The sequence below is a fragment of the Pseudophryne corroboree genome, chromosome 4 (genome assembly GCF_028390025.1).
Source record: "Pseudophryne corroboree isolate aPseCor3 chromosome 4, aPseCor3.hap2, whole genome shotgun sequence".
NCBI lineage: Eukaryota > Metazoa > Chordata > Amphibia > Anura > Myobatrachidae > Pseudophryne > Pseudophryne corroboree.
The window spans coordinates 834,934,659-834,950,637 of NC_086447.1; the positions used below are offsets into that span (position 1 = coordinate 834,934,659).

A 15,979-nucleotide genomic window follows, 5' to 3' on the forward strand; every position below is an offset into this window, starting at 1 on the left:
TGGGTGGGAAACTAGGTTTCCCGCCGCATGGATAATAAAGTGCAAATAATAGTAAAAGTCCATAAACTTCTTATGTCCATAACTATTCGCACGAGCGATTAATCCGCTTCAAACCAACACCGGAATATTGCTAATTAAATACTCTTCCGATGGATACTAAACACCACTGTATAACCCTTGTCTGACCCTTCGTATCAAACAAAGAGGGATCTCTTTGTCTATGAACATGCTACATTAACTAAACTTTCAGATTCTATCAAAGGGACCATAATCTACAAAATACATTATATGGTTAAAATATGTAACGATCGAGTCGCCCACTAGACGCACACAAACTCTACCGTAAATGCGCATACCGTGCGCCTGCGGGTGCACGCACCAGCGGGTATGCGTACGCACGGGAGAGCGTGGGCACGCGCAGCGGGGACACGCATGAGGTGCAAATATGGTAGTGTGCATCATGATATTTTTCTGACTTTGACAAAGTCCAGGAACAGAGCATTTTCTCCCTCATGGAGAGGGTCAGGTAGGCAAGTATGAATAAACTACACTTATGTTTTTTTCTGTGCACATCCCGGCTCCTCTCTCTAAGCATCTGACGTCATAAACAGGTGTATCATGACTGGTCACATGCACAGTTCTGCAGGACTGGAGACACAGCCATGCGCTGGAGCCGGCACCTAACAGCTGCCCAATCACTGACAGTCTACTGGGAGTAATCAGCCAGCCCAGCTTTTAGACAATTTCAGTGAAGCTCATGGTCCACCAGAAATGCCCTTTAATACAGCCTTGTTGGCGGGCCCCCTGAGACCAACAGGGCCCTAAGTAGCCACTTTGGTTGCCTTGTGGTAAATCCTCCTCTGCTTTGGCCAGAGTATGACAAGCCTCCCTCGGTGGTGCGGGGCTGTAATCTCCCTGATTCTAGTTTTCAAAAGTAGGCAAGTATTTGCTTAATGCTGCAGGCCTCCTGTCTTGTATAGAGAGACGTCTCCTGCCGGCTTCTGTGCTCTTGTGTAAATAGACGGCTTGTGTAAATAGATTGCTCCTTTGATCCACTGCTGCATCTAAAGACTGCTGCAGCAGCTAACTCTGCGTGAACATCGCCCATCTGAGTAAGCCTCAGGTTTCGCAGGATAACCAGTATTTTCACGCTGCTGGTGCCAGGAAATCTGTATCACAACACACAGATACTGGCCTCGCACTCCCAGAAAATAGGTGACACCCCATCCATTTTCAGCAACGCTACCCAGCGCCGCCTCCAAAGGGATTGACAGACTCCGGTTTAGGGGCCACTGCATGTGACAACGCAGGACCTGTTCTTCACAAGCACATCAGAGTTGTACGCAAACCCTGGCCTAACTTCTTGTTCCCAAGTGGGTCAACACAACTGGTGCCACATTGCTTTATTGTTTTTTCCATAAAAAAACTTAAAAAAAAAAAAAGTTAAGTGCTATTTTTAGAGTTGTACAATTGTGAGAGCGTTGGCACATACCTCTTACACTATTACAATTCTTTTCTGCAGTATTGACCTATCCGCGATAAAGGCGTCAGTGCACATTGTATGAAGGACTACATACAGAGACTGTGAATAGAAACTTGAATGCCTTCTCTTTTATTTTCTATGCTTTGTTTGTGTAGCAACATTGACTGCTGTTTTTTACTCTTTGATTTTACCCTCCGTGAAGCAGCACAATTACAGCATATCACAGTATTAAGAATAGAAAAACTTGTATGCATTTCTAAGCAAAATACGTTTCTTTCTAGCATTCTTCGCTGAGGAACAGCAGTCATTTCTGAAATGTATCACTGTTTGCAAAGCATTGCTTCAGATTCTCCCCTTAAATGTTACAGTAGTGATAGGATCTTTGATAATGTAACTGCGTGATGTAGTTAAAAGGTAACTGCACTGACATTTTTTTTTCTATCAACAGTTGTGACCTCTGAAACACACTGGTGCCAAAACTCGCCAGAGTTGACAGCAAGTTAGTTTTGCATGTCTTTGCTAGGCGCATGCTCCAAGTCAGGAATCAGTATTTAGCGCAACGGATCTTACCTGCGCGCTGATGTGCTAACTTGCGGAAGTCAGGTGTCCATGCTGGCTGTCTGTCTCCTTCACTTAGTTGCTGTGGTCAGTGTACCCCACTCTGTGTACCGCATTGTTTTTTTAGCCGCCTTCCCGGACTCTGGACGCTGCCATGACACCTGCGATCAGCTGACTCCGGAAACCTCCAATCCCGGCATCCACTGTGGTCAGGTGATTCTGCAGACCAATTGCTGCAAGCCAAGGGTGATATAAGTAAGGCACTGACTAGCTGTCAGTTTCTGGAACAGTCAGGGACGTACTGTGAGGTAAATAGCTCAGGAGGCACTGGCTAGTACGGGTATGGGTCGACCCAACTTAGGTCGACACTCATTAGGTCGACCACTGAATGTCGATATTGCTATTAGGTCGACATGCATTAGGTCAACATAGGCGTTAGGTCGACATATACTAGGTCGACAGGTCAAAAGGTTGACATGAGGTTTTTTACTGTTTTTGGTGTTGTTTTCTCTGTAAAGTGACGGGGAACCCAAATTAGTGCACCGTGTCCCCTCACATGGCTCACTTCGCTGGCCATGCAGATTACTGTTCCAATCATAGTCCACGTGGATCGTTAAGTATGAAAAAAATCCAAAAAATGAATGTAAAGAAAAACAACTCATGTCGACCTTTTGACCTGTCAACCTAGTACATGTCGACCTAATGCATGTCGACCTAATGACATTGTCGACCTTCAGTGGTCAAATTAAGTTGTGTGGACCTAACGACCGTAACCTGGCTAGTACCAAAGCCAGATTTACACACAATATAAGAGCGGAAGGGTGCATGTGGGCATTATGCAAAAAGGCAAACAGGCAAAAACTCCAGTAAATTTGGTGAGTTTTGATCAGAGAAGTGGGGAAAATGAAGGCTGCCTCCCCTGCCATAGATTTTTCACTCCAGAGTTTTGACTATAAAAATGTTTAGAATAATAGAAAGAAGATATTTCTAACATATTCTTTGTCTTTTTCATATACTTTATATAGTCAAAACTCTTTTGCAAATGTTAGTATGACAAGAAAGGCTCTTCCTCGCCTGCCTCACCCCACCGCACGTCACTGGTCAGATCATAGATGTTTTCTGTTCCCAGTAGTGGCTCTGGTGGACCAGTGATGGAAGTCTGATGAAGGAAGGAAGGAAGCTTGGATGTTTAAGATAGTTCTTGAGCATGGACAGAATGAGAGAAGTAACGAATACCAGTCAGTTGACAAATACCCAAACCAGAGGTGTGGGGTCTAACATGCCAGTGGTCTTCACTAGGGACCCTCGCAAGGAGTTATAGACTCAGCTGCATCCGACGTACAGGTTGCGGCTCTCTGGATGGGTCTACTGGTACCGAGACACTCCATGGTAGAACTGGCAGAGCAGTATGAGCTTGAATATGAGACTAGAACCAAAGGTGCAGATATCAGACTGGATCTAACTGGAACTAAAGGTGTTAGTATCAGATTAGATTCAATGTTACTTGAATCGTGCTGGAACCAAAGATGCTGGTATCGGACCGGAACCAATTGTACTTGTATCAAGCTGGAACTGAAAATACTTCTAATATCAGGCTGGAACCAATGATGCTTAAAGTGGTCTGAAACTGATGATGCTTTTAATATCGGGCTGGAATCAATGATGCTTGTATCGGACTGGAACTGATGATGACAACTGGACTAGAACTAATTACGTGAAAATCAGACTGGAACCAATGATGTGCCAACAGCATTGGAACCGATGATGACAATCGGATTGGAACCAATGATGACAATCGGACTAAGGGGGTGATTCCGACCTGATCGCTAGCATGGCTGCGATTAAGTAGTCACCGCCCACAGGGGAGGGGGGATTCGCTGTGCAGGGCTGCGAACCGCAAAAGTATGTGCAGTTTCTGCACAGTTCAGTACTTACCCGCTGCGATGATATTGTCTGGAGCTGACGTCAGGATCCCTCCCTGGAGACGACTGGACATGCCTGTGTTCGCCTGGACACACCTTCAAAATGGTGAGTAGACACCCCCCGCCGGCATCTTCCTGTCAATCTTCTAGTGTTTGCCACGCTTTCTTTGTCCATTTCGTCGCTGCATGGCGCATTGCCACCCACGCGCATGCGTAGTTCTAACCCGTTCACAAAAATTGCAGCGTGCAAACGGGTCGGAATGACCCCCTGAAACCGATGATAACAATCAGATTGGAATTGATGATGTGACAATCATACTGGAACCAATGATGTAGCTTTAGAACAGAGCTGATATCGAATAGTAAACACAGTAAGGCAAGGACAGAGGACTATACTGTGTAAAGATGGAATCACAAGTGCACTTGAGTCAGACTTGTATTAAATTAAGTTCTGTGCAGGGCTGAACGCAGCAGATGTGACAAGTTAAGCTGAACGCAGCAGGTCTTGGTTAGTCAGACTGGAACTGACAGATGTGTCAAGTGAATGCAGACACAGTGGTTGTTCAATAGTCAGGCTGGAGCTGACAGTGCTACAGATAGTGTAACAGGAGTCAGGCTACACCTGACAGAAATAGCAGACAACTATAGAAATAGCTCGCAGAGATATGGAGCCAGAACATTGCTCAGTTTGTTCAAGGCCTTCTTTATATATACCTTGGCTTGCGGCGACTGGATAGCATAATCACCTAACCACAGAGTGGATGCTGGGATTGGAAGATCCTGAGTCAGGTGATCGCAGGTGTCATGGCGGCGCCCAGCATCCAGAAAGGTGGCCAACCAATGGGGTACACAGAGTGGGATACTCTGAGCACAGCAATGGAGCAAAGGAGACAGACAGCCAGCATGGACACCTGACTTCCGCAAGTAACCTCACCACTGCTCAGGTAAGATCCGTTGCGCTAAATACCGATTCCTGACAGTAACCCCCTTGTGGGTGGACACTGAAAGCCCACGAGGCTTCTGAGGATTCTGCTTATGGAAGACTCAAATTAATCTAGGAGCATTAACGTCAGCGGCATAACCACTCCAATTGATGAGGTACTGAAGATGTCCAAACCGACACTGAGAATCCAAGATCTTTTCTACCTCAAATTCAACTCCTCAAGGAGGCTGTACTTTTGGAGTCTCTGGCAGTACTGTCTGGAAATGGTCCAGTATGAATGATTTAAGGAGCAAAATATGGAAACAGTTGGGAATCCTCAAATACGGAGGAGATTTTAATTTTTTGGAAACAGGGTTAATAACCCAATCCACAGGAAAGGGCCCAATGAATCATGGAGCGAATTTCATTCTCTTACGCTCCGCAAACATCTTGTAGCGACTAGATGCTTTCTTGAGTGCCACGTGAATTTTCTTCCAAAATTTATACATATACTGTACATATACATTATAGCAGCTGCAGCATGTCAACATATATATATATACATTATATCAGCCACAGTATGTCACCATACACACACATTATAGCTGCAGCAGCAGCATGTCACCATATACACACATTAAAGCAGCCAGCTGTGGGATATAGTTAATATCCCGGCTGTCAGGATCCCAGTGTTTAGGATCCCGATGCCGGAATCCTGACAGCCGAGAAGGCCGACATCCTCACCAGGGCTATTCCCACTCGTGGGTGTCCACGACACCCATAGAGTGGGAACAGAACCTGTGGCGAGTGCAGCGAGCCACAGTGCCCACAGTGTGGTGAGCACAGCGAGCCCTCAAGAGGCCTCCATGTGGTCACCCCGCTGCCGGCATACCGGCGGGTGGAATACCGTTGTCAGGATATTGAAAGCCGGTATTCCGTCCGCTGGGATTTCATATCCAACCTGCCAGCTGCACGTCCCCAATATACATACATTATAGCAGCCAAATGTACGATAAAATCTAACTTGGTATGCGCTGAGTCCATTATAGAGCTTATTATAGTAGCCAGCATGTCACCACAGGAGCCGGGATCCAGAAAGAGGGGATGCTGAATTTTAAAAAAGGGGGACAGAAAGAATCCAAAACCTGCGAGAGCCAAGATCCAACAGTGGGAAGATGACATTTTGCCTCATTTTGGGATCCGAGGCAGGCCGAGAGATCCGAGTCCCGTTCCAGATCTCCTTAAGTCCCCTAAGTGTGGATGGGCTCGACTCTCCGATCCCACTCATCTCTAATTTTTTTGCAGTTGATCAATTATCCGATGACTACGCATGTCACAATGCACATGTGCCACAATAATCTTGCTAAGAGGATTTATTTTCAAAGTGATGGACATTTGGGGACCGTTTGGCGGAGGAAGCGTGGAGGGGTGTGTCGGAACAGTTTTTGGGCTACGTATCAGTCTCTATGGTCCTGTACGCAGTAACCATGGCTCCTGCGTCTGTGCTGTGCGACCATAGCATACTTGCCTACCCTCCTGGAAGTTGCGGGAGACTCGTGATTCTTCATGTAGTTCCTGCAACCCCAGAAGAGTAGGTGGCTCTACTGCATGCTGCCCGCTTCAGGCAGGGGGCGGGGCCAAATTATGAAACTAGCATAATTTAGCCCAGCCCCTCCCTGCATAACTATGTATTGTGTGCATTTCCCCATGTTGGGGCAGGGCCTAGTGACATGACAGTCCGGCTCTGAACCCCTAAGTGGCCTGCAATCACGAACGACAAAACAACAAAAAAAGTAGGTCGGTATGGACCCATGGGCTAGTCAGACATTCACTGATCTGTGACTGACGCTGCTTCTTTGTATGCTACCGCTAGGGCTTGCAATGCCGCCGCTGGGCATCTCAACACAAATCCAGGCGGCTGCAGCATTTGCATGGTTTTGCACAGTATCTCAGAACACATTTGCAGCTGCAGTGGAATTAGCGTACAACTATGAATCAGTCCCATAACCACTGCGGTGGGTATTGCTTGGGATCCTCACGTGATCCCGCCGCATGGGATGCCGAATGTTAGCATGCCGACACCGGCATCCATGCATCAGAATTCCGGCAGGAAGGAGGGGGGGTGGCGCAATGATGCCCCTTGCGGGCTCACTGCGCTCGCCACGCTGCGGGCTCGGTAGCAAGCTTTGCTCACCACAGGTTCTATTCCCCCTCTATGGGCGTTGTGAACACCCATACAGGTTGAATCACCTACCTCGCCAGTATTCCGGCAGCGGTATGGTGACTCTGTCGGGATACCAGCGTCGGTATTAAGACAGCCAGGATCCCGACGAGCAGTATGCTAACCGCATACCTATTGCTCTTGCCATTTCCCCAGAAAATTACAAATAGACCGGGATGTAGTTATGTGACCGGCGGTCAGGAAACTGCTGGTCACAATACCACCCCCAACATCCCACCACCTTAGAATCCCGGCAGTCGGCATGCCGACTTTCAGGGACTATTCCCATGACACCCATAGAGTAGAAATAGAACCAGTGGTGAGCACAGAGAGCCCGCAAGAAGCTTGTTGCGCTCGCCAACCCCCCCCCCCCCCCCCCGACGGCCATCTCGATGCTGGGATACTGGCGTCGGTAAGCTGACGGTCACGCATACCCACCCCATGCAGTAGCTGCTCTATGACTGTGTACATGTCCTTAGAAACTTTACTTTATTTGTCCTATTATGCCAAATAATGTTCAAATGATTGACCTTGTTAGATGAATAATATTGCATCACAGTGGAAACAATTATTCAGAGAAACCGAATTGTAATATCAGTCCTCCGAAGAATATGGGGATGGATAATATATTTTTTATTATTTTTATTATGTTGTAGATAAGATTTGAGTACAAGGTACTTCGTGCATCAGAAATTCAGTCCTACTTCTGTGTTCTATTATTCATCAGTGTTTGACAGAACAAAGACAAATGGGGAAATCTGCATTAGATTGTATGAAATGAAACACTAATATTTCTCAGCCTCTGAAGGTAGAAATGGGTCACAAAGTTCTTTTTCATCGCTTAAAATACTTGACAGAGTTCCTTTACAGCAGGAACAGCACTGAATATCAATGAACAGAAAATAATCTGCAGGCAAATGAAAATAATCTATGATAGAACTCGTCATGCGGTTTTGAAAAATCTAATAACACAGAGACTGGTTGTAATTTATAATTATTAGCCCACATACAGTACTACTCTATGGAAAACAAGTATGTGCCATGTCCCACCAGTCATGTATTTCCTGCCATAACTCCTAATGATTTATTTAGACTAGCCATTGGTGCGGGCTGTTCTGTGGGCTGGAATTCTTGTGACAAAAACCTTCTGATCATTCAGAGCCAATGTGGTGAAAGCTGGGAGACTGCTGATGGTTTAATTACAGTATGTCATAGAATGTTTCAATTATGTTATACCGCTTTAAGACCAAAGCCGCTGGTACAGCCAGGGTCAATGAACACGTGTCACAGCCGCTTGAAACCCATTCACACCGCATGCTGGACCAGGGTTATTGCCGGGCTTCTCCTCTGCTTGGAGATGACATCAGCTCCAAGTGCCGGTGAGCTGACACTTTATACAGTATGAATAGGACCCGGATCGGATGACCTGGGTTACCCGTTCACACTACCCCATAACCAGGTCGCAACGCAGATTGGATTTCCAGGTCAACCCAGCATTCGGGTCGAAGTGGCTGTGTTAAAGGGGTATTACAGAATGTTTCTTATTAGCTCACTGTGTATGCTTCTACTGATACTGGGGTTCTTCACACTCTTTAATATTCATGGCGTTTTCATATGTGTCCATAAGATGGTTACCATCAAGGATGGGATGCGGTCAAGATCCCATCAATACTGAAAGTGGGGTCCTGATGGTCAGAATCCTGCCGGATTTCAGTGGTAAGTACTGGATATGGGGTTAGGATAAGGTTCTAGGGAAAGGGTTAGGTCATGGGGGGAAGTGGTTAGGGTTAGTATGCGGGAGGGGGAGGTTAGGGTTAGGCACAGTGGTGGGAGGTTATGGTTAGGCTGCGGGGATGGGGGAGGTTAGAGTTAGGCTGCGGGGATGGGGGAGGATAGAGTTAGGCTGCCGGGATGGGGGAGGTTAGAGTTAGGCTGCAGGGATGGGGGAGGTTAGGGTTAGGTTGCAGAAAGGAATGGTTAGGTTTAGTCTGCAGGAGGGTACAGTTATGGCTAGGCTGCAGAAGGGGGAGGCTAAGGCTAGGCTGCGGGAGGCTTGAGTTGGATTATGGGTAAGGTAAAAATACCACGATTCATCAGGATTTTTACAGTCGGGATCCTGCTCTCTGTATTCTGACTGTCAGGCTCCCGACTGCAAGGATATCATACACAATCCAAAAGAATGTATAAAAAGTGGTTTCCAGTCAGATGGTGAACAGTAATCATGTCAGAAGTAATCATGTAATCACCACATGTCGATATTAGAATGTTAACATGGTTCAACATGTCAACAAGCACTATGTTGACATCCTCATTGTCACGTCTGGCAGGGTTTGAGGATCCGGCAGCTGAGATTTGCCCGAGGAGGTAGCAGGCTGTGAATGAACCAGATGAGGGGGCTGGATATAGTTCCTTCGCATGGGACACGGAGCAATGAAGAACGTAGGCGGGGTTTGAGAGTCAATGGAAAGTATTTATTATGTACAGGGCTGAGGTAGGGAACTGAGGCTGAAGCACAATGGTTAAAGACATGGCTGGAGGTGAAGAATTGCGGACTGTGATTTGAAAGACGAGACTGTAGATGATGAACTGTGGAACTGTGGATGGTAGTTGAAAATGTGGCTGGAGACAAGGACTGTGGACTGTGGTTTGGAAAACGAGGCTTGAAGATAATAATCTGCAGGCTGTGGTCAGTGGTACAAAGGCATGGCTGGTGAAGGAGATCTGTGGAGTGTGGCTTGAAAGACGAGGCAGAAGACCCGGGGCCGGCTGTGCCCAAAGAGTCTTACTGGACCGGGTTTTCCAGGAGCGCTTCCACAGGCAGTAGCAGGCAAGAAACGGCAGGGCTGCAGCAGCAACAGAGAACCGACCAAGCAGGATCAGGAGGAACCAAGATACAGCAGGAATCCTGGGAGCACAGGCTAAAGCACCTATAACAGGGTTGTAACTTGAAGCACTGGCATCCCTGTCCTAAACCAGCCCGCTTTTATAGGGAGAGCTTCCCCTGGATTGGCTGGAAGAAACAGGAAACAGGAACTATGCTTAAAACTTGGTCTCCAACATGGCGGCGCCCAGTAATGCAGACCTTTTTGCAAAGCCACATTGCTCACTGCCCCTGGTCTCCAAGCAAAGGTTCAGCGAGAGCGACCCACTGTAGCGGCGTCCCGCCGCCACGAGTGGACCCCCTCACCGCCGCTACTGCTGCCCACGGATCCGGCGCAGCAGCCCACCTCCGCCGCTGCCCGTACAACGCCAGAGAAGCCAGCCCCGCGGCCCCAGCGTACCGGTAAGACTCCGGACGCTGACAGTACCCCCCCCTTTGCGGGTGGACTCCGGACACCTATGTGGTTTAGTTGGAAACTTGGCATGAAATGTCCGAAGAAGTCTTGGAGCATGGACATCCTCTGCATCTACCCAAGATCTCTCCTCTGGCCCATACCCCTTCCAATCAACAAGGTACTGGATGCGACCATAACGTCTGCGAGAATCGAGGATCTTGTGAATCTCAAATTCATCTCCATGTGCTGATTGGATCTTGGGTGATTTAGGCAGAGCGGCTCTGAACCGATTAAGTACCAGTGATTTTAAGAGAGAAATATGAAATGCGTTAGGAATCCTTAACTGCGGAGGTAATTTCACTTTGTAAGCGCTACCAATGAACAGTCTAATAAATTTATTTATTAAAAATAATTAATACAATCTCAATAGAATAATCCGCTTATCCTGAAATGTTCAACATACAATACACACCAAACATTCAATGATTCCAAATGATCACCTTTAAAAAGAACATAACCTCTTAATTCCCAATAAATGCTGCAGCAATTATAATGTACTAGTACTTATAGGGTTAAGCTCCATGCATGGGCTAATTAATTCACATGGGTTCCTTAGATGCTGTTTAGGAAGTCCATCCACAGTGAAGTATTTATATGGTATTAATCAGCTTGTATATTGCAGTCTTATCCAGATCACGTAGACTTTCTATGGGTAGCTTAATTTGTGCAAATTTCCATATATGTGCAGTGATAATTTAGCCAAATCACTGATTGTGCAGTCTCATATAATGAAGCTTACCCACTTTTAAATGATGGAAGTTTCCCTTTGGTATCTTTTCCTGTAGTGGGCGCCGGCTGCCCACACCGCTAAACAGCGGCACAGCAAAGGTGTCGGTGTCACTGTTGAAGACTGCGCTTCACGGGGACCACTTCAGAGCGCGGCTACCTGAGACCAGAGAGCCGTTCGCGGCTGATGAAGTCAGGAGCCGTTCGCTCGTGCATCCGTAGCAGGAACCGCTGAATGTGCTGTGGGTGTGCTGAATGCTGAACACCCAGGATACCGGGCAAGACGTCGGGCGGAATGCTGGGTGTTCAGCATTCAGCACACCCACAGCAAATTCAGCGGTTCCTGCTACGGATGCACGAGCGAACGGCTCCTGACTTCATCAGCCGCGAACGGCTCTCTGGTCTCAGGTAGCCGCGCTCTGAAGTGGTCCCCGTGAAGCGCAGTCTTCAACAGTGACACCGACACCTTTGCTGTGCCGCTGTTTAGCGGTGTGGGCAGCCGGCGCCCACTACAGGAAAAGATACCAAAGGGAAACTTCCATCATTTAAAAGTGGGTAAGCTTCATTATATGAGACTGCACAATCAGTGATTTGGCTAAATTATCACTGCACATATATGGAAATTTGCACAAATTAAGCTACCCATAGAAAGTCTACGTGATCTGGATAAGACTGCAATATACAAGCTGATTAATACCATATAAATACTTCACTGTGGATGGACTTCCTAAACAGCATCTAAGGAACCCATGTGAATTAATTAGCCCATGCATGGAGCTTAACCCTATAAGTACTAGTACATTATAATTGCTGCAGCATTTATTGGGAATTAAGAGGTTATGTTCTTTTTAAAGGTGATCATTTGGAATCATTGAATGTTTGGTGTGTATTGTATGTTGAACATTTCAGGATAAGCGGATTATTCTATTGAGATTGTATTAATTATTTTTAATAAATAAATTTATTAGACTGTTCATTGGTAGCGCTTCTCTGAGTATTTATTGTTCTGCATTTTTTTGGGTTGAGGATCAGCATCTCGCCCTTGAGAGGCTGCAGCCAGTGAACAGCTATAATATTTTAGGTGTCCTTTAGCCATATCTCCTAGCGCCCACACACTTTCTCTTTTTTTCACTTTGTAAGCCACAGGATTCAACACTCTTTCGATTGGGTAAGGCCCAATAAATCTGGGAGCAAACTTTTTTGTAGGAACCTTTAATCTTAGGTTACGTGTGGAAACCCAAACTCGATCTCCTACCTTAAGGCTTGGTACAGCTTTTCGTTTCAGATCTGCATAGGTCTTATATCTCTTGGATGTCTTGAGCAAAGTCTTGTGAACTTGTTTCCAGGCTTCAGTAAATTGACGAAGTGTTGACTCTGCGGCCGGAACCTCGAGCATAGGCAGAAGTTGGAAGTCAGGAACTCTTGGATGGTAACCATAATTAATGAAGAATGGAGAAGATTTTGTGGCAGAGTGATAAAGATTGTTATGGGCAAATTCTGCGAACGGGAGGAAGTCCAGCCAGTCGTCCTGTGAGGAGGACATGAATAACCGCAGAAAAGTCTCCAGATCCTGGTTCACTCTCTCTGTTTGACCATCCGTTTGAGGATGATATCCTGAGGAGAAGTTTAATTTCACGCCAAGAGCAGAACATAGGGATCTTTAAAACCTGGCCACAAATTGAGGACCTCTATCAGACACAATTTTCTGGGGTAGACCATGGAGTCGAAAGATCTCTGTTATAAACAATTTTGCCAACTGGGATGCAGATGGAAGATTAGCCAGAGGAACAAAGTGTGCCATTTTAGAGAATCGGTCAACTATGACCCATACGGTGTTCCGCCCACCAGACATAGGTAAATCTGTAATAAAGTCCATAGAAATATGCGTCCATGGTCTTAGTGGTACCGGCAAAGGATGGAGTAACCCGGCTGGTGGACCTTTGGGACTTTTATGCTGGGCACATTTTGGACAGGCAGCTACGAATTCCTGAACGTCAGTCCTGAGATGAGGCCACTAGTAGGAGCGCTGAATGAATTTAAGTGTCTTATGACCGCCCGCATCGCCCATAAAGGAGGAGGAGTGAGCTCATGTAAGAAGTGTTTTGCGAAGATTTGGTGCAACGAAGATCTTCCCTGGAGGAGGAAGTGGAGAGGTATTAGTTGCAGAAAAAGAGGTGGATTCCAGGATAAATTGCTCTTTTGAACGGTCAGAGGGTTCTTCTGAACTTAGGGAGCGAGATAATGCATCTGCCTTTTTGTTGAGGGAACCTGGTCGGTAACTGAGTTTAAAATTAAAACGGGTAAAGAAGAGTGCCCATCTTGCTTGGCGTGGGTTCAGACATCGGGCTGACTGTAGATACAGGAGGTTCTTGTGATCCGTGGTCACCGAAATTGGATGCTGAGCTCCCTCCAACAAATACCTCCACTCCTCAAAAACCAACTTAATTGCCAGTAATTCCTGTTCCCCAATAGCGTAATTCTGTTCAGCGGGGGAGAATCTTCGCGAGAAGAACGCACAAGGATGGACCTTCTTGTCCTCGAAAATCTGGGATAATACTGCTCCTACTCCTACAGTAGAGAAAAAAACAACAAAGAAACAAAACCACAGCGCCGTCAGCATAAATTATTGTTCCTCTTGTTTGTAGCGACCATCCAAACTCAGTTCAGGAACATTGATTTTTAGGATCACACAGCCCTAAGGTATCTTCACTGCACCAGTAGGGGAATTGTACCCAAAGAAATGAAAATATGAGGTTAGTGAGGGACAATCCTTTCCACCAATATATGATGAGATATAGGCTCCTTTCCAGGCACTGACCTTGAAAGAGTTCCCTATATGCACCAAAAGGTTTCTTTATAGGTTTGTCAAACACTCCTCCTCCTCTCCTATTACTTTGTGCGGGATAAAGGATCAAGGGCAAAGATAACCTGTCAAGCACTGACCTTCAATAAATGCCCTATGTGCATTGAAAGGTATCTTTGTCCATCGTTTCCAAAATGTCTCCTTTTATCTCCAGATATATACAACCAATATATGATCAAACACGATAGACTGACCTTCAGATAATCCCCTATGTTCACATAAAGGTTTCTTTTTGTGCTGGGGTCAACAATTCATGTAGTAATGATATCCTCAATAGGGTCTTATAATCACGATCCTCAATTATTGTCCCAGAAATAATGTTAAAAAAAGGATATTTTATTGGTACAAAAGACCATAAAAACAGACATAAAACAAATGTATCAACCTTTGACCAAAAACACCGCCACCGGCTGAACAGGCAAGGAATGATTGATGGCAATCCTCCTAGGTCCGGAATCATAGGAGAGACTTATATATTATAAGCATCATACTATACCCTACAGCCAATGGAGATGTCCTTAGTCAGAAGGCCACAGCACACTAACGCGTTTCGGATCCTTGTCCTTTTTCAAAGTGTGCTGAAATATCACCCGGAAGTTATATTTATACCTCCTCAATCCCGGTCACATGATGCATATTAACAAGTAAATAAAAACCTTTATCTTACATAAAAATAATTATATAAATCTATATGAGAGTAAAACATTAAGAAAGAGTCTCTATTAATACAGTGTATTAAATATAATACATTCCATTCATAAGCGATCGTTTGTATGACGACAATAATAAGACGTCATCAAAGAGCGCATATCACACTTAACGTCTATCTGGACCATATATTATACAGAAGATCTTATGTCATCGTTCAGAACACCAATATACACAATTCCAGTTATAAATAACTCCGAAAGAGAGTCCGTAATATGTATTAAAATTCTCCATCCGGTATTTGGCCCGCACGCCACCAAGAAGGCCGGGACGCTTCGTCCGTGACAACTTCCTGCAAGAGTCACTGGCACAGGAAGTAATTCGACTCTGTATCCCGGTTCAGTCTCTCAATGGTGGGTTGCTAGGCAATCTCGAAGCGTCATATCACGCTCTCCTTATTAGTGGCTCATGTGTATATAAAGATCCTCTTATTGGTCCAAAATAGAGCGTCATCAGATCCATTATTACCGATACTAAAAAAAAAAAAAGAAGAAGAAGGGATATATATTAGGATTCAATTATTCTTACCCATACATCCTACAAGAACCACTTAAGCTCAAATTCTGCATTTAACCCATTCGGCATCATTGTTTTCATTTTATATATATTGCGCATCTCCGCCTTAGCCAAATCCTCCTCCCTTGTGTCAGTACGCCAATTAGATTTGATACTCTGTATACCACAAAAAAATACTAAGTCCTTTGTATTGCATGCATGAATATCTTTAAAATGAGAAGACACATTATGTGTAGATAAAGCCTTTCGTATATTTCTAACATGTTCTGCTAAACGCTCCTTAAGTTTGCGTTTAGTCTTTCCGACATATTGTCGTCCACAACTACATTCCAACAAATACATGACCCATTGACCAAGACAAGTGATGAAATCTTTTATTTCATACATCTTGCTAGTCTGGTTAGATTTATATTCAGTAATTTTCGATGTACCGTGTTTACAGGCTTTGCACATACTACATGTGCCACACCTGTAGAAACCTTTAGAGGTAATTTTCCCTGTATTAATGTTTAAAGGTATTACACTTTTAACCAAATTATTTTTCAGGTTTTTGGCCCTCCGATAAATAAATTTAGGTCGCCCCGATATATGTTCTTTCAACATGGGGTCTTTGGTGAGTACTCCCCAATGTTTCCTGAAAATGGTCTCTACTTGTTTGTATTGGCTATTAAAACCCATAATAATAGCTACATCGTCAGGTGTATCCTTATTTTTTTATCTTGGAG

The 15,979-nt window shown here is 45.3% G+C and overlaps 1 long non-coding RNA gene across 1 annotated transcript in view; it reads left to right on the top strand.

The window, feature by feature from the left end:
• The first annotated feature begins 1,929 nt into the window (after window positions 1-1,929).
• Window positions 1,930-15,979, top strand: part of LOC134910479 (uncharacterized) — a 48,323-nt gene continuing 34,273 nt past the window's right edge. Inside the window, exon 1 of the long non-coding RNA XR_010176210.1 lies at window positions 1,930-1,982. This is a non-coding gene — a long non-coding RNA (uncharacterized LOC134910479). The remainder of the gene's footprint in view (window positions 1,983-15,979) is intronic.